At 38.8% G+C, this 22,274-nt stretch overlaps 1 protein-coding gene across 1 annotated transcript in view; it reads right to left on the reverse strand.

The window, feature by feature from the left end:
• Positions 1–22,274, reverse strand: part of ARMCX1 (armadillo repeat containing X-linked 1) — a 53,250-nt gene that overhangs the window by 17,510 nt on the left and 13,466 nt on the right. The window contains exon 6 of the mRNA XM_016194737.2: positions 21,062–21,246. The gene's annotated coding sequence lies outside the window, so the exon portion shown is untranslated. The remainder of the gene's footprint in view (positions 1–21,061; positions 21,247–22,274) is intronic.

Genomic DNA, 22,274 nt, shown 5'->3' on the forward strand with positions numbered 1-22,274 from the left:
GGTATCAAAGTGTTGTTGGCTTCATAGAAGTTGGAAGGGAGTATTCCAGAGTATTCCAGTGTCTTCAACATTCTGGGAGACTTTTAATAGTAGAAGTATTGGTTCTTATTTGAAGGTTTTGTAGAATTCATTTGTAAAACCATCTGGTTCAGGACTTTTTTTTTCTTGGTAAGGTTTCTGATAACTGTTTCAATTTCATTAGCTGTGATGGGCCTGTTCATATTATTGAGATCCTCTTTATTTAATTTTCGACCTTCATAGGTATCTAGGAAATCGTCCATTTCTTCCAGGTTCTCTAGCTTGGTGGCATATAGTTGTTCATAGAAGTCTCGCATGGTATGTTGAATTTCTGCAGTGTCTGTTGTGATACCTCCTCTTTCATTTACTATCCGTTTTATTTGGGCCGTCTCCCTCTTTTGTTTTGTAAGTCTGGCTAAAGGTTTGTCAATTTTGTTCACTCTTTCTAATAACCAACATTACTTTCGTTAATCTTTTGTATGGTTTTCTTATTTTCAATCTTATTTAATTATGCCCTAACTTTAGTGATTTCTGTCCTTCTGGTTGCTTTAGGGTTCCTTTGTTCTTCATCTTCTAGGTCTGTAAGATGTGCAATAAAGCTGTTTATTTGTGCTTTTCCTAATGTGTGCTTGTATAGCTATGAACTTCCCTCTCAGTACTGCCTTAGCTGTGTCCCACATATTTTGATAGCTTGTGTCTTCATTTTCATTGAACTCTCAAACCATTTTGATTTCTTCCTTGATTTCCTCTTTGACCCAGAAGTTGCTAAGAAGTGTACTGCTGCTTTGTAGCCCCACCTCTGGAAGTCTTCACTTCCTTTCTAAGCTACACCTATACCTATCACTACTTCCTTTTCTCTCCTCTTCTCTCTCAGATAACAAAAAAAAAAGTGCCTGAATTCCTCTGGTATTTTCCAGATTTGACTTCCTTTCAATATATATATATATATTCCTGATGACCAACAGTTCAGTTCCTGTTGGAAATGGGGTTCAATAGCCTCTTCTCATCTTTCCCTAAAATTTACACCTCTGGGAATATGGATCAAAATTTTGGGGGTGCAAAAGGAAAGTGTTGTGGCTTCTGTAAGTGCTTCTCTGCTGGAAACGGATGTCATCAGGTTGATCCATACCCTCAGCCTGTTATCCTATTTCTATCTTTTCCTAGTGTGGTAGGGCTCTAGAGAAGTGAGGTTCTGGGATACACTTATGTGTTCATCTTCCCAGGTTAAGTCATAATGGAATTGTAATAACATCTATAACTTGGTGACTGAAAAGCAGTAAGATGGAAAGCAAGAAAAATATTTAATAACCAGAAACCAAAAAGTAGGAATAGAGTTCATGAGAATAGGGACATAGGGTGAAAAGAGACTAGGACATTATTTTAGGTTCCATGACTTTAATAATTTTTGTCGGAGCTTGACAGTTAACATGTAAGTGAGCTAGAAATATTGTCTGGGAAGATCATACCAATTATTTCCAAGATGGTTTATAATCAATTTTATGTAAACTTTATCATATTCTAAAACAGCACAGTTATTAAGACAGTTTTATTTTAGAAAACCTACTTTACAGTACAGTGAGTGGTACATTTATTTATTTTTATTTTTTTCCTCCAGGGTTATCATTGGGGCTCGGTGCCTGCACTACAAATCCACTGTTCCTGGAAGCTATTTTTCCCTTTTGTTGCCCTTGTTGTTTATCATTGTTGTTGTTACTATTACTGCTGTTATTACTGTCATTATTGGATAGGACAAAGAAAAATGGAGAAAGGAGGGGAAGACAGAGAGATGGAGAGAAAGACACCTGTAGACCTGCTTCACCACCTGTGAAGTGACAACCCTGCAGGTGGGGAGCTCAAGGCTCCAACCAGAATACTTAAGCTAGTCTTTGTGCTTTTTCCCCATGTGCACTTAACCTGGAGCACTACCACCCAACACTCCCCCAAGGTGATACATTTATAAAATATGTGGCTACAAATATATTTTATAGTTAATTTTTATAAATTTAATTATTAAGTTTTAATGATTCTTTTACATGTCTAGCTTGAATAGCAAGACATATTTTATCTCAAAGTATCATCTTTTATATTCTGGGAAGTAAAGTTTCTTGACTAGATAAAAACTGAATTGTATGTTCAGGCTATAAAATTAACATTCAAAAGTCAGTGGCATTCCACTATACAAACACTAAGTTAGAAGAAATTGAAATCCAGAAATCAGTTCCTTTTTCTATAGCAACAAAAACAATAAAATATCTAGGAGTAAATCTAACCAAAGAAGTGAAAGACTTGTATAATGAAAATTACGAGTCACTACTCAAAGAAATTGAAAAAGACACAAAGAAGTGAAAAGATATTCCATGTTCATGGGTTGGAAGAATTAACATCATCAAAATGAATATACTACCCAGAGCCATCTACAAATTGAATGCTATCACCATCAAGATCCCAAGCACATTTTTAGGAGAATAGAAGAAATGCTACAAATGTTTATCTGGAACCAGAAAAGACCCAGAATTACCAAAACAATCTTGAGAAAAAAGAATAGAACCGGAGGTATAACACTCCCAGATCTCAAGCTGTATTTTAGGGCCATTGTCATCAAAACTGCTTGGTACTGGAACATGAATAGACACACTGACCAGTGGAATAGAATTGAGAGCCCAGAAGTGAGGCCCCACACCTATGGACATCTAATCTTTGACAAAGGGGCCCAGACTATTACATGGGGAAAGCAGAGTCTCTTCAACAAATGGTGTTGGAAACAATGGGTTGAAACATGCAGAAGAATGAAACTGAATCACTGTATTTCACCAAATACAAAAGTAAATTCCAAGTGGATCAAGGACTTGGACGTTAGACCAGAAACTATCAGATACTTAGAGGAAAATATTGGCAGAACTTTTTTCCGCATAAATTTTAAAGACATTTTCAATGAAATGAATCCAATTACAAAGAAGACTAAGGCAAGCATAAACCTATGGGACTACATCAAATTAAAAATCTTCTTCACAGCAAAAGAAACCACTACCCAAACCAAGAGACCCCTCACAGAATGGGAGAAGATCTTTACATGCCATACATCAGATAAGAAGCTAATAACCATCATATATAAAGAGCTTGCCAAACTCAACAACAAGACAACAGATAACCCCATCCAAAAATGGGGGGGAAACTTGGACAGAATATTCACCACAGAAGAGATCCAAAAGTCCGAGAAACTCATGAAAAAATGCTCCAAGTCTCTGATTGTCAGAGAAATGCAAATCAAGACAACAAGGAGATACCACTTCACTCCTGTGAGAATGTCATACATCAGAAAAGGTAACAGCAGCAAATGCTGGAGAGGGTGTGAGGTCAAATGAACCCTCCTACACTGCTGGTGGGAATGTAAATTGGTCCAACCTCTGTGGAGAACAGTCTGGAGAACTCTCAGAAGGCTAGAAATGGATCTACCCTATGACCCTGCAATTCCTCTCCTGGGGATATATCCTAAGGAACCCAACATATCCATCCAAAAAGATCTGTGTACACATATGTTCTTGGCAGCACAATTTGTAATAGCCAAAACCGGGAAGCAACCCAGGTGTCCAACAACAGATGAGTGGCTGAGCAAGTTGTGGTATATATACACAATGGAATACTACTCAGCTGTAAAAAATGGTGACTTCACCGTTTTCAGCCGATCTTGGATGGACCTTGAAAAAGTCATGTTGAGTGAAATAAGTCAGAAACAGAAGGATGAATATGGGATGATCTCACTCTCAGGCAGAAGTTGAAAAGCAAGATCCGAAAAGAAAACACAAGTAGAACCTGAAATGGAATTGGCATTTCGCACCAAAGTAAAAGACTCTGGGCTGGGTGGGTGGGGAGAATACAGGCCCATGAAGGATGATAAATGACATAGTGTGGGTTGTATTGTTATATGGGAAACCGGGGAATGTTATGCATGTACAAACTATTGTATTTACTGTTGAATGTAAAACATTAATTCCCCAATAAAGAAATAAAATAAATATAAATAAATAAATAAATAAATAGGGGACTGGGTGGTGGTGTACCTAGCTAACAACACAAGGGCCAGGGCTTAGTGCCATCCCTAGTGGCCATTTTCTTTCTGATACAAGTGAAAGATGAGGGAGGGAGGAAGAAATTGAAGGAAAGAGAGGGAAGAAGAGGAGAGGAGAGGAGTGGAGCGGAGGGAAGGGGAAGGGAAGGGAGGGGAGGTTGAGAGAGAAAGAAGAAGAGAAAAGGGGAGGGGAGGAGGGGAGGGAAAGAAGGAGATTAGAGAGGAGAGGAGGGTAGGGGAGGGAAAGGAAGCGGAAGGGAGAGAAGAGATACATTTAGCACTGCTCCACCACTCCTGAAGCTTCTCATCTACAGGTAGGGACTGGAGCAGGGCTTGATCCCAGGTCGTAGTGCATGGTAATGTGAGCCACCACACGACAGATCTTTCTTATTAAAGGCATCTTCTTGAAGTTTTCCACAGGGTTTGTACCAGTTTATATACCCATCAACTATGTACCAGAGTTGGTTTTTTTTTTATATTTCTTTCTTTATTTTCCCTTTTGTTATCCTTGTAGTTATTATTATTGTTATTGATGTTGTCATTGTTGGATAGGACAGAGAGAAATGGAGAGAGGAGGGGAAGACAGAGAGGGGGAGAGAAAGACACCTGCAGACCTGCTTCACCGCCTGTGAAGTGACTCCTCTGCAGGTGGGAAGATGGGGGCTTGAACCAGGATCCTTATGCAGGTCTTTACGCTTTGCAACACGTACTCTTAACCTGCTATGCTACCACCTGACTCCCCAGAGTTCCTTTTTCTCTACATCCTTGTCAGCAACGGTTATTTCCAGTCTTTCTGATGTAAGTCATCCTCACCAGAGTGAGGTGGTATCTCAGTGTGATTTTAAATTGCATTTCTCTAATAGTACATGATCTGGAACAATTTTTATGTCCTTGGGTCATCTATATGTCTTCTTAAGAGAAGTCACGTCATATACTTTTCCCATTTTTATTGTGCCCCTTGAGGATTTTTGAATTATGTGATTTCATTATATCATTATATATATTTTTCACTAGCAATCTCTTGTTAGCTGTGATGTACAAATATATTCTCCCATTTGCTAAGTTATCTTTTTATTTGTATAGTAGTTTATTTTACTGCCATATATATATATATATATATATATATATATATATATTCTATTCGTTTATTCTTGCTTTAGTTTCCTTTGCCATTGGAGTTGACTCTCCAAATATATCTCCAGTATTAACATCCTGAAGTGTATCATTTTTATTTGCTTTTGTATTTTATAGATTTAAGTCTATTATACAAGTATTTCATCCATTTTGAGTTGATTTTGTGTATGAAGCCAAATGATTGTGCAGGATTTTTTAAAATTTATTTCTTTATTGGGGAATTAATGTTTTACATTCAACAGTAAATATAATAGTTTGTACATGCATAACATTCTCCAGTTTCCCATTTAACAATACAACCCCCACCATGTCATTTATCATCCTTCATGGACCTGTATTCTCCCCACCCACCCACCCCATAGTCTTTTACTTTGGTGCGATATGCCAATTACATTTCAGGTTCTACTTGTGTTTTCTTTTCTGATCTTGTTTTTCAACTTTGTGCAGGACTTTTTAATTTTTTTTTTTACACATAGCCGTCCATTTTTCCAAACTACATTTGTTAAGTGGCTTTCTTTTCCTCATTATATGGTCTTGCCTCCTTTGTCATAGGCTAGATATCTGTATGTATGTGGATTTATTTCTGTGTTATTTTATTCCACTGGCCTCAATGCTTGTTTTGTTTCAATACCATATGTTAATTACTATTACTTTATAGTATATTTTGAAATTAAGCCATATGTTACCTCCTTTTTTCTTCTTTTTTCTCATAATTGCTTTGGCTGTTCATGTTCAGACAAGACTTGTATGCCCTACAATTATCAATCAATCAAGTGCCACTGTAGAATAAAGGCATTTTCAGAAAGGTAAAATCCAAATCTGTATTAAAATGTATATAAAACTTAAGGAAGGGGGTGGGGGGAGACAGCATAATGGTTATGCAAAAAGACTCTCATGCTTGAGACTCCAAAGTCCCAAGTTCAACCCTTCACACCACCATATGCCAGAGCTAAGCAGTGCTCTGGTGTTTCTCTCTCTGTCTCTTTCTCTCTCTGCATATCTCTCAAAAATAAAATAAATGAAATATTTTTTTAAAAAATTTAAGGAAGGGTGGGGGAGATAGCATAATGGTTATACAAACAGATTCTCATGCCAGAGCTTAGCAGTGCTCTGGTAAAAAAAAAAAAATGGCAAGAAAGAGAGAAGTATGTGTGGGGGGGAGGACGTGAGGACTTATGGAGTAGATGGGTATGTACAACGAAACTTCATTTGCTAAAGTGACCAGTATGTTTATCTCTCTTTGCAGATGATGCTTTTGAGGAAACAATTAAGGTTGAATGAGTTCATAGGGGTCTAATCTAATTGTATTAGTGTTCCTTTTAAAAGATACACTACAGAGCCAAGTGGTGGTACACAGGATAGCGCGCACATGTTACTATGTGCAGCAACTTAGGTGCAAGACTCAGGTTCCCAACTGCTGGAAGGAAGATTCACAAGTGATGAAGCAGTGCTACAGGTATATCTCCATCTCTGTGTCTCTCTCAACCTCTCAATCAAAAACAGAAAGCCTGATGACAAAAAAAATATCACCAGAATTCTCAGTCACCTTCTCCAGGAACTTGTACCAAGTTCATGTGAGGCTATAGTAAGAAGGGAGGTATGTACAAGCCAGGAAGAGAGCTCTCTCAAAAGAAAACTTACCAGGAACTAATTTTGGACTTTCCAATTTCCAGAACTATGAGAAAAATTATTTATATTGTGTAAACAATTATTGTAGCCACCCAGCCTACAATAATTTGTTCTAGCAGCCCAAGCAGACTTAATACAAGAACATTATGATGTGTGAAATGAGCTAGCAACAAAAGGTCAAATACTGTATGATTCCACTTATATGAGATACCTTAAGTAGTCATTTCATAGAGAAAAAATTCAGATGGTTGCTAGGAGCTGAGTGGAGATGACAATGAAGAAATTTGGTTCAGTGGGTATAGAATTTCATCTGAAGAATAATGGAGTTCTAGAAATGGATAGTGGTAATGGTTAGAGTCCTGCCCCACTGGGGAAAGATAGAAACAGGCTGGGAGTATGGATCGACCTGCCAATGCCCATGTCTAGCAGAGAAGCCATACCTTCCATCTTCTGCATCCCATAATGATCCTGGAACCATACTCCCAGAGGGATAAATAATAGGAAAGCTTCCAATGGAGCAGATGGTATACAAAACTCTGGTGGTGGGAGTCGTACCTCTCTTATCCTATGGTCTTGTCGATCATTATTAAATCAATAAAAAGAAAAAGAATTGTACACTTAAAATGATGAAGATGATAAATGATCTGGGTACTGTATCCCAAATTTTAAGTGGGAAGAAAGAATTCAGTGTTGTCGTATAGTGCTGTTCAGAGGTCATACTGTTTCAGTTCTGCACATCTGTCTGACTTCCTTGATGTTCTGTCCTGCGTTTTTCAATCTCTATCCCTTACTGGGACTAACTGACTCACTTCCTGGTTTCAATTGCCATCCATGTGTGTCATTGTACAGACCTTTCTCCTGAACTCTAGCCTGCCACCTTTCACATAAGCACTGATTATCTCCATGCAGAAGTCTCACAGACAGTTCAAACTATATTCATTTCCTTCCCTCTTAAATCTGCTTCATTTCCTTCCTTTTAAAATATGCTTCTTTATGTTCAAAAAATAGAATAGGAAGAACAAATGTTAATACTCTTCACTCCCACCCTCACCCCTGTGCAGATTGCATTCTTTCCTCTAGACTGCCCTGTCTTGAGGTTCATATAGTTAATGTAATTCCCAGAAATCAGCTTTTCTGTATAAGAAAAAGTACTGTTTTTTATCTTTAAAAAAATGCTGTGGCTGCATTATTCACAACAGCTAGAGTTGAAGCAGCTTAAATGCCTATTGACAAACAGCTAGATGAAGTTATGAGACAATAACACAGGAAAAAAAAGCAGAGGCTCCCATACTGGATTAAAAAAAAATCTTATCAGAAGATAAAATTCCTAGATTTCACAATAGGCCAGCTTCCTAAATGGAATAAGAAAGTATAGAAATAATCCATAATTGCAAGTGACATCAGAATATAAAGTTCTGAAAAAATAAAGAAAAGAAAATACTATATCAGCTAAAGGGGAGTTATTGTCCCTATGGCAAACTCTATAAGAATCATCAGACATTCTTTAACTCTCTGGGAGTATGGACCCAAGGTCATTGTGGGATGCAGAAGGTGGAGGTTAAAGAATAGGAAAGCTATCAAGGGAGGGGATGAGATACGGAGTTCTGGTGGTAGGAATTGTGTGGAGTTATACCCCTCTTATTCTATGGTTTCATCAGTGTTTCCCTTTTATAAATAAAATAAAATAATAAAAAAAGAGCACAAGGCATCAGATGTACCAGGTGCTTTGGTTCTCTCTCTCATTAATAAATAAATATTTAAAAATTAAAAAAAAATTTAAAGAACCATCAAATAGTGGGGGGAAAGGTTCAGATTCTGGAACATGATGGCAGAGGACCTAGTGGGGGATGTATTATTATGTAGAAAACTGAGAAATGTTATGCATGTACAAACTATTGTATTAACTGTGGAATATAAAACAGTAATTCCCCAATAAATAAATTTAAAAAGCAAAGAATCATCAAGCAAGGGAGTCCGACGGTAGCACAGCAGGTTAAGCACACGTGGTGCAAAGCGCAAGGACCGGCAGAAAGATACCGGTTCAAGCCCCCGGCTCCCCACCTGCAGGGGAGTTGCTTCACAGGCAGTGAAGCAGGTCTGCAGGTGTCTGTCTTTCTCTCCCCCTCTCTGTCTTCCCCTCCTCTCTCCATTTCTCTCTGTCCTATCCAACGACGACATCAATAACAACAACAATAAAACAACAACAAGGGCAACAAAAGGGAAAATAAATAAAATTTTAAAAAAAAGAATTATCAAGCAAGTAAATGCAGTAAAACTTTCAAGGCTAACTTAGACCCTACTAAAATCCTAGGTGTATTTCCTACCCAACTTGAGGCTAGATCCCATTTGGTGCAACAAATGGCACTCAATGAATGCTTTAACAGCTGGGAGAAAATCCAAGCTCATCAGACAAAACAATGGACTACCATTTACCAAGGGCTGGATAAGGGCAAGCGACTGGCTCACTTTTGATGGCATTTTTGGTCAATGAAAGGACATCCCATCACCTGGTTCCCAAATTAGGGAACCCTAAGACTCCCCCCAGATACCATGAGCCTATACCTCTAACAGACACTGCTCTCCACCTTCAGTAGTCATTTCCATCAGGAATGTTATCATAACCCCTTTCAAGGGCCTCTCCAGGACCCTGCCCTCACTATAAAGTAGCAATGGTAGAGACTGACCCATTATCCAAAGGGAGGCTGGATGATCCTACTCTGCAACTCCAGGAAGACTGGTTCTGCAGTGAGTGCAGTCTAAAATGTTCCCATCTGCGACCATGGACTGCAAGCTCAGAGTGACAGGGACACAAGATTGCACAGGCTCCTGTGCTAAATACCAATGTATATGGACCCTGGGTCAGACTGATGTGATAAACAGTTAATTGTATTTACAGATTTTCTTCAAGTTTGGGAGCTACTCTATGCCTTAATCTAGATTTCTGGTCCTATTATCAACTCTGACTACGTCTTCCCAGACAAAAATTTTAACCTACCTCTATGTTAACTATTAAGTTCAAACAAAAATCACTAAAACCATGGGCCACTTGGAACATATCTAAAATAGACTTCCTCGCTTCTTACTACCCTAAAATCCCTATTATCACCTGCTCTATTCCTACTTTCTGTTCCTGTTTCTTAAACATTTTGTCCATCCTCATGACTTTCTGCCTTTCAGATGCCAAGTTTCAGATACTACTATAATTCCACCCTGACCACCCTAGGCAGAAAACCTCACTAATGCTTCCTGGGACCTCATTTCTCCAGAGCCCTACACCACTAGGGAAAGACAGAAACAAGCTGGGGGTATGGATTGACTTGCCAACACCCAGGGGAGAAGTAATTACAGAAGCCAGAACTCCTACCTTCTGTACCCCAAAAAAAAGTTTTGGTACATAATCCCAGAGGGGGAGAAATGTTAAGGGAAGATGACTAAGGGTTCTGAAACCTAATTCTAACATAAACCAGAAAGAAAAGAGGAAAAAAGGAAGGACATTTGAAGTAGTAATAGGTATAGGTTTAACTTAAAAAGGAATAGAAGACAGGACCACAGGGTAAAAAATGGGCAAAAATTAGATAGATAGATAGATAGATAGATAGATAGATAGATAGATAAATGATATAGACAGACAGATGATAGACAGAGAGTTATAGAAATAATAGTCAACACTCACCTGTGACCTTGCGAGAACCACTGCAGTTTCCAATGAAGGGAATGGGGACATAGAACTCTGGTGGTGGGAACATTATGTGATTATACCCCTGTTACTCTGTAAATCACTAATAAAATAAGATCCGCCCCCCCAAAAGAAGTTGCATGAACTTACAACAACAAAATGTAACCAAATGGTCTCTAAGAGATTGTGAGAAATATGGTAGAAATATTGTGAGAAATATTCCTGGGTGTGGGTTTGAAGGGACAGTACTTTGGTGGTAGGTAAGGTATGGGAACTATACCCCTGTAGTCTTGGTCTTATAAATGACTATGAAATCACTTATAGTAGTCTATCTAGACAGTGTGCCTGCTTTGCTATATAAATGACCAACATTTGAGGAGGTACCACATTAGAGGAAGCTTTGATGCTGCGGTATCTTTCCCTCTCTCCTTTCTTTTATTTATAAAAAGGAAACATTGACAAAACCATAGGATAAGAGGGGTACAACTGCACACAATTCCCACCATCAGAATTCTGCATCTCATCCCCTCCCCTGATAGTTTACCTATTATTTATCCCTCTGGGAGTATGGCCCCAGGGTCATTATGGGATGCAGAAGGTTGAAAGTCTGGCTTGCATAATTGCTTCCCTGCTGAACATGGGTGCTGACAGGTTGATCCATACACCCAGCCTGTCTCTATCTTTCCCTAGTGGGGTGGGCTCTGGGGAAGTGGGGCTCCAGGACACATTGGTGGGGTTGTCTGTTCAGGGAAGTCTGGTCAGTATCATGCTAGCATCAGGAAACTGGTGGCTAAAAAGAGAGTTAACACATAAAGCCAAACAAATTGTTGACTAATCATGAACCTAAAGGCTGGAATAGTGCAGATAAAGAGTTGGAGGTACTTCATTTTGTAGATATCTAGTAGACATATTTTAGTTATATTCCAAAGGGCCTGTGGCTATACTAGTTTTTTTTTTCTTTTTTTTCCCCCTGAGCCTGAAATCTGATATGCAGGTGGATCCAAGTTATTGTCTGGGGAAATGATGTCATGGCTGGAAAAAGTACCAGAAAGGTGGATCAGGAAAGATAGTAGCTCCCAAATATGGGAAAGGTATACAAATACTGTTGACAGTAAACCCCTTAGATTTGATCTGATCTGGGGCCCATATTCAGCTTAGGAGCCTATGCTGAATCTTTGATATATTGACTCTCTTAAAAGCTTAGACCAGATGGTCCGGGAGGTGGCACAGTGGATAAAGCATTGGATTCTCAGCCATGAGGTCCTGAGTTTAATCCCTGGCAGCACATGTACCAGAGTGATGTCTGGTTCTTTCTCTCTCTGCCTATCTTTCTCATAAATAAATAATTTTAAAAAAGCTTAGACCAGGGATAACAGAAGCAACCGGTGGCATAGCTATATACAAATAATGTCAAAGGGCATATATTATGGTGATGTTGTGTATGATACAGCAAATCCTAACAAAGGGATATTTCAAAGTTAACCCAATTGCCAAATAATGTGATTATAGCAATATCTATCTACTGTCTTCTTAAACACTAAGACAGCAGGAACCTCCCGCTTCCTCTATAGAGCGTATATTTCCTCCAGTCCTGGAACCTCTAGGGTGGGGCTCACTTTCCTGCATGCTTCTCAATTCATACCAAGTGATATTGCATCCACTGATCCCAACCTAATCCACACATGGAGTACCACCTCAGCATGTTTCACTTCAGACTGTGTCCAGAGACGTCAGGCGTGGAATGTCAATCCTTCACCCTCATTACTCAGGTGAGCCCTTTCCTTTCATAGGATTCTCTAGTTCCATTCCAGGAGGTTCACTTCCTAACAAAATCCCAAAACCTAGATATAGACCAGGTCCCGTAAGATAGAGCATATGTTCACATATATCCATAAATTAGGGCAAAATATATACCTGAAAGCAAAAATACACAGTAGTCTGTAGTGAGTCAGTATAAAGTTCACAATGAAATAGTGTCTACTTAGACATAGATACCCTTCTCACCTACTTCCTATTACAGTTCTCTCACTCACTCCAAAGCTAACCTTATCAAAGAAAGGACTGCAAAAGCTGAATAAGGGCAAGAGACTGGCATACTTTAACGATGACTCTTTAGTCACTATCAGGCCACCCCATCAGCTGGGGCCCTAGTTGGGGAGTCCTGAGATTTCCAAACAGACATGATGGGCCTAGATCTCAAATAAATCCCTCTCTCCATTGTTACCAGTCACCTCTATCAGGAACGACAAAATAGACCCTTTGTGGGCCCCCCATAGGACCTTGCCCTCAACTTGGATCAACAACAGTAGAGAATGTTCCATCCTCTGAAGGGAGGCTGGACAACATACTCTATGCTACACCTGAGGAATATGGGTCCTGATATTGGGGCAGCTTGGAATGTTCCTACTCATGGCCACAGAATGTGAGCTCAGATACCTCTCCCCTTCTATCTCTCCTTTTATTTTTAACAGTATTTTTGTTTATTTAGTTTGAATAGAGGCAGAGAAACTGAGAAGGAAGGAGGAGACACACATAGAGAGAGAGAGAGACAGAGAGAGACCCACAGCACTGTTTCACAGTTTTTGACGCTCCTCCCCTGCAGGTAGAGACCAGGGGCTCGAACCCAAATCCTTTTGCACTGTAACATGTGTGATTCAGCCATGTGAATCACCACCCAGACCCTATCTCTCAATTAATATATGCAAAAAAATGAGTTCAGAGATGGGAAACCCAGGCAAAAATAAGTAAATTAAAAACCATGATGTCAAATTCCTCACATGTACATAACCTCTAAAGGCCACTGTGCCCAAAACATGAAGCCAACTCCCGTGTCCCAACTCTGCTACAACTGCACTAGAGTATGAATGTGGAGGGTTGAATCCACTATCAGACTAAAAAGTAGCTATAAGATACTTAATTATCCCAAGCAAGTAGGAATGTTATTCACTATCCTTAGCCTAAGTTTTGCCCTTCATACTGATTACAAGAACTTACCCCCATAAACTCTATGCTTTGAAAGGTGCTAAATCAGTTCATCCTTATCTATCTATCTATCTATCTATCTATCTATCTATCTATCTACCTATCTATAATCTATATATTTATCTCTTGCTAAAGAAGTATGAGAAGAGTTCAGTGAAATAGCTCACTTAGTGTCCCGCTTTTCCAGGTGTACCACCCACATTTGAGCCTGACGCCCATTGCATTAAAGGAAGCTTTGGTGCTATGGTCTCTTTCAGTCTCCCACACTCTTTCTGCCTCTCCACCTCTCTGTCCCTAATGAAAAAAGTGTGAGAATATGGCTGCCTCCCATGGAGTCTGATGCTCATTGTTGGCACAGTGCAACTAGTAACCCTACACATCTGTTCTTTGACTACACTGTTCAGGCTCCAGGAAAATGCTTCTGCAATTTGGCTTCCCTGTATACTTTAAACAAAAGGCAACTGTTCCCAAATGTCATGAAGATTTGTAGCTGTGCCAGTGTGTACATAAGAGACAGACATTATTTCAGACTATAAGGAAAATTCAAACAGTGAAAGCACTTATGAAGGAGAAAAAATCCAAATTGTCAAAGCCTTCTTTCTAGACACATGAATGCAATAGATTTGTACTTAATAAAACTATCATTTCCCAACAGTTCCATTTTCTTGCTTTTCATTATTCTTCTGTTTATGTTCCCAGAGGGAATAAAAAAATGCAATGTTTCTAGTGGTTGTATGCGGAAACTAGAAAACATCTTGAAATATTAAACATCTTATATTAATTCTGATACTGCGATGAATACATAGATTATACATAGATAGACATATTAATCGTTAGACACATGTAAAAACAGAGTATAGGAAGTTTGCTAGGGAATGCTCCTAGGACCAACAATTAGAGAAGAAGGTGGAGGGAAAAATAGTAATAAAAAAGGGGGAAACAGTAGAATGCCTCAGTATACCCTGGAAGGAATACTGAAGGTAAGATGAAACTTCTGAGCTCTCTATATTTGAGGCAAGAATGTTAGGTACTACACACATTAATGAATTGGTGGATGTGAACCACTCTGAGAATTGAATCTGATCTTAAAACAAGACACCTCTCCTTAGCTGATGCAATTCTTGTAGAGGGGTTGACAGCCAAGAAGTCTTTAAGGGAAACTTCCTAGCAACTAAACTAAGTAATTTCTAAAAGGCTATCTGGATAGAACATTGCAGTGTCCACCACAGCCAATGGGAACCTAGGTAGGGTTTCCTAGGGTTTTCAAAGCTCCCCTGAAAGAGCTTATCCAAGAAACTAAGTGAAATGGATCTGGAAGGAAGAGTGGGCCTCAACACTACACCTGGCCCTGAAACTCAAAATCACCATCTTCCTCTTCCACTATCTTGGCAATTTACCTGGGTGTACGATTCAGCTTTTAATTCCTGATCACCATGACTTTTTCAAGTTGGAGTTGCTGCCCATATAAGCAGTTCACCAATCTATGGACAATGCTGGAGTTTCCTTTTTTCAAAAAAGATCCCCCTCATAGACCACATGCTTATGGTGAAGGCAAGATACTAGTGTACCAGGGGTATATCATGGAGCATCTTCTCTAACTGAATAAGCAAGTGCTTGCGTCCTGCAGTCCTACTGTGGTATGATCCTGTGTATGAAACTTCCATTTTGTTGCTGAGCCTGCACACCAACAGAGTTCAGTTCATGACAGGCAGTTCTGGGTATCTTGCAGGGGAAAGAGACCCAAGTGTCCCCTACCCATAGTGTCTGGTTCAGCACAGTAGGTTTCCACAAAGAATTGGGGAGTCCATGACCAGGCATCACATATTTTATTTATGAAAATAAAGACACATGTGGAGACTCAGGCAGGTCATCCAGAGAGGAATATTGGAAACTAGCTGACTTCTCATCTGGATCTTTATATCCTAACCTATCTACCTGGAATAATCTTTTCATTGGTCTATTTAAATTACTTGACTTGTGTATTGGCCCTATCCTCCAGATCAGACTTTCTAAGGCCCCTCCTTCTCTTTCCTTTTTAAGCCACACCTACATCTATCCCATTATAATTATAATATACTTCTTCCTTAAGTGCTCTTCCTTTCCTTTCTCCCATTGTGATAAAACCAAAAACCAAAGGTCAGAGTCTCAGACAATTCTGTGATGTCCATGTCTTGCCCTAGTTTTGCCTCTAACAGAGACACAGCCACTTTCAGGGATCATCTTATGTCCTATCAGCCATCCCGTCCCTACTAAGGAGCAGCAGCCTGTGAGATGCTATTTTCAAATAGTTTATAAGTTTCTACTATAGCATGACTTTGCAGTAAGTGGTGGTTTCAACACAGGTACTTATAATACAGGTGGATCAAGTGGCAGGACTGCTTGAACTCGCATTCTGGCCTTGTTATAGTGCTTTATTCTGCCCCTCCTCCCTTGGATCTGTCATACTTCAAGTCGTGCAGTATACGGGTAAAAACAGTAATTTCAGGTGTAAAAATATGCTGTGTCTAGATCCAAAAAAAGTTTATCAGACACTGAGCTCCCTTTTTCATGGAGAAAGTAAAAACGCAATCATTTGTTATTTTGAAAGGGATCTCCTGGTATGCCCCAGATCATTCAAACCTTCAAAATGTAGCCAGTTAATGTAACCAGCACTTTAATCTTTGCAGAATTTAGTTTCATTCCTCTGTAGTTTGTGTGTTTCAGTCACTTATTATACAATGTGGACCAACTAGCATGATGTCATTAACATAGTGAACTAGTATTATTTTCAGACAGTCCAGAATCACTTCAGATTTTGACAGAAGGTCCAGCAAAATAACTGACTTGGATGGTATGCTGCTTAGTCATGTGATCAACTCAGGTTTGAGCCTGGCCCCACCACACTAAAGAAATCTTTGGTGTTATGGTTTCTTTCATCCTCTCTTCCCCTCTACCTGCCTATACCTAAAACAAATATTATGACATAGGACCAAAAATTTAGTATAACCTTGAGTAAGAAGTGTAAATAAATACTGTTGACCACTCTGTGTGAATGTTTCTTTTCTGATGTTTTTATTTGATGTAGATAAACAAAATCACATTTTCCAAATCAACACCTGCTTACTAGTATGATTAGTACTAGTAACCTACTTACTAGTACTAGGTTATGTCATTCTGATGTAACAAAGATATCATGACAGCTGTACTTGCACTGCCACTTGGTTGACCTTACAATAATCTACTTTCATTCATGAGGCACTGCTCATATCTTAAAGGGATTCAAATTAGTGAATTAAAAAGAGGTATGCTAGGAGCCACAACCTGGGATTCTTTGAGTCTTTAATCCTTTTCCAATTTAGAAAAAAAAAGTGCAGCTCACTACCAGTGTTCATCTAATTTTACATAAGCACATTCTTTAAAGTTGAAGCAAATCTGATTGCTTTTCATTGTAAAAATAAAATGTAAATATGATTCATCAAATTTTATGTATTGAATTCATTAAATCTTCAACCAACAATTGTCCAAAAACAAAGTTAACAGCATGCATAGTAATGCTATGTTTTCTAAAATTTAACATGATTGGCGATCAAGAATTACTACATTAGGTACCCAGTGGTGGCACACCTGGTTGAGTACATACATTACCATGTACAAGGACCAAGGTTCAGGCAGGTCCCCAGTCCCCACCTGCAGGGGAGAAGCTTCACTAGCAGTGAAGTAGTATTGCAAGTGTCTCTCTTTGTCTCTCCCTCTCTACCTCCCCTTACTCTCTCAATTTCTCTCTTTCCTATCAAATAGATAAATAAATGAATAAATAAAATAAAAATAAAAAAAGAATTACTATCATTAGCTGCATTATTCACCAAGTAGTGAAAACAATCTAAATGTCCAAAGATAGATATTGAAGTTATGAGGCATATACTCAGCAGAATTCTACTCTGTGTTTTAAAAAGATGATAGGGCTAGGGAAATAGTTCAGCTAGTTAGAGGACCCATTTGTATGTCTAAGACCCTAGAGGTCTCAGGTTCAATCCTCAGCACCACCTTAAGCCAATGCTGACCAGTTCTCTCATTCATTCTCTCTCTCTCTCTCTCTCTCTCTCTCTCTCTCCTCTCTCTCCTCTCTCTCTTCTCCCTCTGTTCTCTCTCTCCCTCTCCCTCAGGAAATAAACAAACCCTTTAAAAATAAAATTAAGGGGCTGGGCAGTGGCCTATTAGAGGGCACATATTACAATGCTCAAGGACTTGAGTTCAAGCCCCCTAGTCCTTACTCACAGGGTAGAATCTTCACAAAAGATGAAGCAAATCTACAGGTATCACTTTTTCTCCATATGCCTTCTTCCCTCTCAATCTCCCAATGTCTCTATTCAATAAATATGTGGATAAATATTTTAAATACGATAATTAAAAAGATGATATTTTACACTTCAGGAAAAATGGATGGAGATAGAAGTGATTATGCTTAGTGAAGTAAGGAGGTGAAAGACAACTAGTGGATGGTTTCCATTCATATGTGGAACAGAGACAATTAAAAACATGAATTTACAAAAAAATACAAGAAGACGCAGCCAAATTGTCTCTAAGACTTTCTAAAAACTCTGGGGGTTATCATTGGTGTATTGAGGCCACGGAACTTTGGTGATGGGTATGGTGTGATGTGGAACTATATCCTGTAATCTTGTAATATTTTAAACCACAATTAAGTACTAATTAAGTTGTTTTAAAGAATTACTATATAGGGGCAGAAAAATAGCTCCCTTAGGTATAGTATGATGCTTTTCTGTGTGCATAACCCAGGTTTGAGCCTGGTGCCTGCTGCACTCAAAGAAGCTTTGGTGCTGTGATTTCTTTTACTCTCTGCCTCTCTACTTCTCTATCCTGAAACATGATGGCAGAGGGGAACCTAGAGGAGGTTGAATTGTTATGTGGAAAACTGATAAATGTTACACATGTAGAAACTACTGTATTTTAAAAAAATTTTAATATTTATTTTCCCTTTTGTTGCCCTTGTTTTTTATTGTTTTAGTTATTATTTTGTTGTTATTGATGTCATTGTTGTTGGATAGGACAGAGAGAAATGGAGAGAGGAGAGGAAGACAGAGAGGGGGAGAGAAAGACATACACCTGCAGACCTGCTTCACAGCCTGTGAAGCGACCCCCCTGCAGGTGGGGAGCCTGGGGCTCAAACCGGGATCTTTACGCTGGTCCTTGAGTTTTGTGCCACATGCGTTTAGCCCACTGTACTACTGCTCAACTCTCCAAACTACTGTATTTTACTATTTACTGTAAACCATTAATACCTCCAATAAAGAAAAATTAAAAAATAAAAATCTATATTTTATAAGTGGAAATACTACTACTAAAACTAGAATGCTACAAATAGAATGGTGTCTTTTGTTTCCAAAGTTGATGCACTAGAGAAAAACAAAAAGCAATAATAAAAGTCAATTACTTCTTGGAAAATTGGGGGGTAAGGTTAGAACAGTAACCTGTGAGTTATCACCCAGGAAAATTCTGCCGCCACAAACACTACCAGTGAGTATTCTCAGAGCAAATGGTAAGTAGGTTAAAGGTGGTACTAATTTCCATCATCCTCCCAACAATGCTGTTTCCATATACTACCTTGGTCAAGGAAGTGAAAGGTAGTTTCAGAAGCTTCCACTTGTCCTTCTCATCTACAAATGACTCTGACTTCACAGACCAAATAACCAATATGGAGCTTATGCCAACTCTCAAAACACCTACCCCAATTGCATAAAGAGAGCCCAGCAAAACAACAAGTAAGTTTGTGGACTCACTAAAGCCATTGTGAACATGACCTTAGCCAGGACCCCACCTAGTACAGGACTCCCACCTGCCTCTACTCTAACAAGCGTACCACGATGACACTTTAGGTCTTTGGCAATTAATATCAATTCAGAATCAGTATGAATCAGGATGAAAATGTTTTGCCAGTTCACAGTTCTCTAAGCAAATGGAAGAACCAAAATAATCATTAGTAAGCATATGCTGTATGGTCCTTCCTTTAGGGCGTCAGTTTCTCCTTCAAACAGTTCATTTGGATTAAGATCCTAACTTAGCATCACAAGCTGGGCAAGGTATTGTGACTTCATATTAAGGCAACTGTCCTTAAATTTCTGACCACCTATGATTTCTTCTAATTATGCAGATTGCATACAGATTATTGATCATATATTCCCCCCAGGGATATGTATTATACTGACCAGCAAGATGCTACTATTACTTCTTAACTATCTATTCACCAGCAGTTGATTAGTTCTGTGTTCTATTAACCATCTCCATAGCTCTTTGAAGATCACGTATCCTTCCTGCCACTCTGCAATGTATTTGCATCCACCTGATTTCTGACAGTTAAGCGCCTTCACCTTGCCTCTATTGTCTCAGAGTCATCATCATTTTTATCAGTGTTTATCATCCTCTCCTCTGCTGTTCCTTGACCTACAGCAAAGAGCTACCACTGAACTTCTTAGTGAGGTAAGTGCTCCTCTCACTCAAGCATCCCTTATAATTGTGACGAATGGCAAGTCCTTTGGGTACCCCTAAAGAATATAGTCCTCTGGAAGGTTTTTTGACTTTACCTATGTATTTATTCTACCATGCCAAGTTCCCTGAGTCTTCAATTCCTTCTCTAATTACCTAGTAAGGCAGCGCTGGCATTTTTTTTTACCTCATGAAATGAAGGTCATTGTGGCCACACTTTGAAAAGCAATTATACTAGTGACCTCACATGATCTCTTGGAGTCTTTGTCATAGTGTTAAATCCTGTACCTTGAGAAAGAACTCTAAAATCAATTACTTTTCCTTTATTCAATTTTATATTCCAGCTCTAGTTAACTCTTGCAGCACCTGCTAGTAACACTGACTGGTCCTGTAGCTACTTTTCAGCTATTTCCTTTTCTTATTTGGCTCAGCACATACCAAGCAAGGTCATGCTATGATTTAACCCTAGATATCAGTTCAGTGGCCAGGAGGGGAAATGGGAGCAGATTGTGAGAACAATGCACATTATCTTACAGGAAAAAAAAAACTTTGCATGTTCAAACAAGGTGAAGTACAAGAGAAATGCTTATTCTCAGGGGGTTCAGGGGAATGTAAATGTAACCTTTTAGGGACATCAAATCAGATTGGGGGGGGGTATCCTATGTGTCCTTCCTAACTATGACAACTATCTTGGTATAACAGATTTCTTTTGGTTTGAATTTTAACCTTTTCTGAGGCTTATTTTGAGTAAGTCTTAGGTCTCATCCTCAGATTGCTCTAGCCTTTGCCTAGAAATGGTGAGAATCTCTGTATATGCTATGATTGGAAGTTCTCTGATTGTCACACATAACTTGACATTGTATATTAATTGACTTTGGCTTTTCATTGTTTTTTTCTTGAGGTCAAGCTTACACAATAGCTATATAATGTTCTTTCTAATACTTAATGTTTCCCACATATTTCTCAATGATCTTCAACATGCCACCACATAATGCTTTCACTTCCACTAGCACGGTATCCAGTAAGGTCTAACAATCCTTTGTCACCTGTTTCAAGTGCCTATCTACTCCACCTACCACCAGTGTTGGGGTCTTTGTTGCCAGCTGGGCATCAGGTGATCCATCTCCAAAATTTCATCACAGTGTATGCTTTCCTGAACCACTTCTTCTACCAACAATTGTAGGTTGGCTTCCTGGAGGGCAGACTCAGACAGAGTTCAACATGGAGAACTTTTATTATGGATTGCTCTTGGGATCAACACCTGTGAAAAGGAAAAAAAAAAAAAAAGGAAGCAGGATTGGACAGAGGGAGAAGTTAAGCTGTCCCATATGGGGCAAGAAGACCATGTGGACAAGCCACTGGTTGTAAAATACCCCAAATAAGGGGATATGACCTTGTGGGATCTGGCTTTTTTTTTTTTTCTTTTTAGCTGAAATCTGGTGACAGCTGAGGGCTGTCTGGTAGCAGCTGGCAGAACTCCTAGCAAATGAAATAGTAAGCTCTTTATTCCTGAAGGGGGATTGGGACAGCTGATTACTGAATCAGCTGCAAGTCTGACATCAATTTTTCCATTGGGAATTTGATAGCTATAAAATTCTAGAACTGAGAGCAGCTTTACTTATAAGGTGCTTGGTAAACTTTTTAAATTTCAAACAATTACATTTACAGATTTACGTAAATAAAACTTAGTTACATTTTTTATGTGTACCTTTCAAATATTTACACATAAATATAACAATGCAGCTCTAAACCCTGACAGAACTAGCTTAAACTGAAACCTTTACTGTATCTTTCTGGTAAATTATGCAAAAATTGGTTTATTATATAAAAATCATAAAACATAAATGAGTAAAAATATATAAGATATTCTATAAATCACTAGATGTTACACTCATAGAAAATAACAAATATTCACAAAATGTATGCAGAACTTTAAATAAAAAGGTAATTGAAGTGGATGTGTTGTTCTTGATAAAATGAAATGCATCCACTTTTAAAACCCGTTTTCTACATATAAGAGCATAAGCTTATTTTTTCCACAGAAATAAGTATGTGAATGCCCATCAATGTTTTCAATAATAGTATAATGTTTCAATGTGTAAACATAGCCTAATGTGCCAATTTTTTTAGAGATAGTGACAGAGAGACAGAGGGAGAGACACCACAGCACCAAAACTTCCTTCAGTGTGGTGGGAGCCAAGCACGAACCTAGATCCTGCACATGGCAAAGCAGCATGCTATCCAAGTGATATATTTTGCTGACCCATGTGTAGTTCACAATTTTTTTTA

The sequence above is a fragment of the Erinaceus europaeus genome, chromosome X, assembly GCF_950295315.1.
Source record: "Erinaceus europaeus chromosome X, mEriEur2.1, whole genome shotgun sequence".
Classification (NCBI taxonomy): domain Eukaryota; kingdom Metazoa; phylum Chordata; class Mammalia; order Eulipotyphla; family Erinaceidae; genus Erinaceus; species Erinaceus europaeus.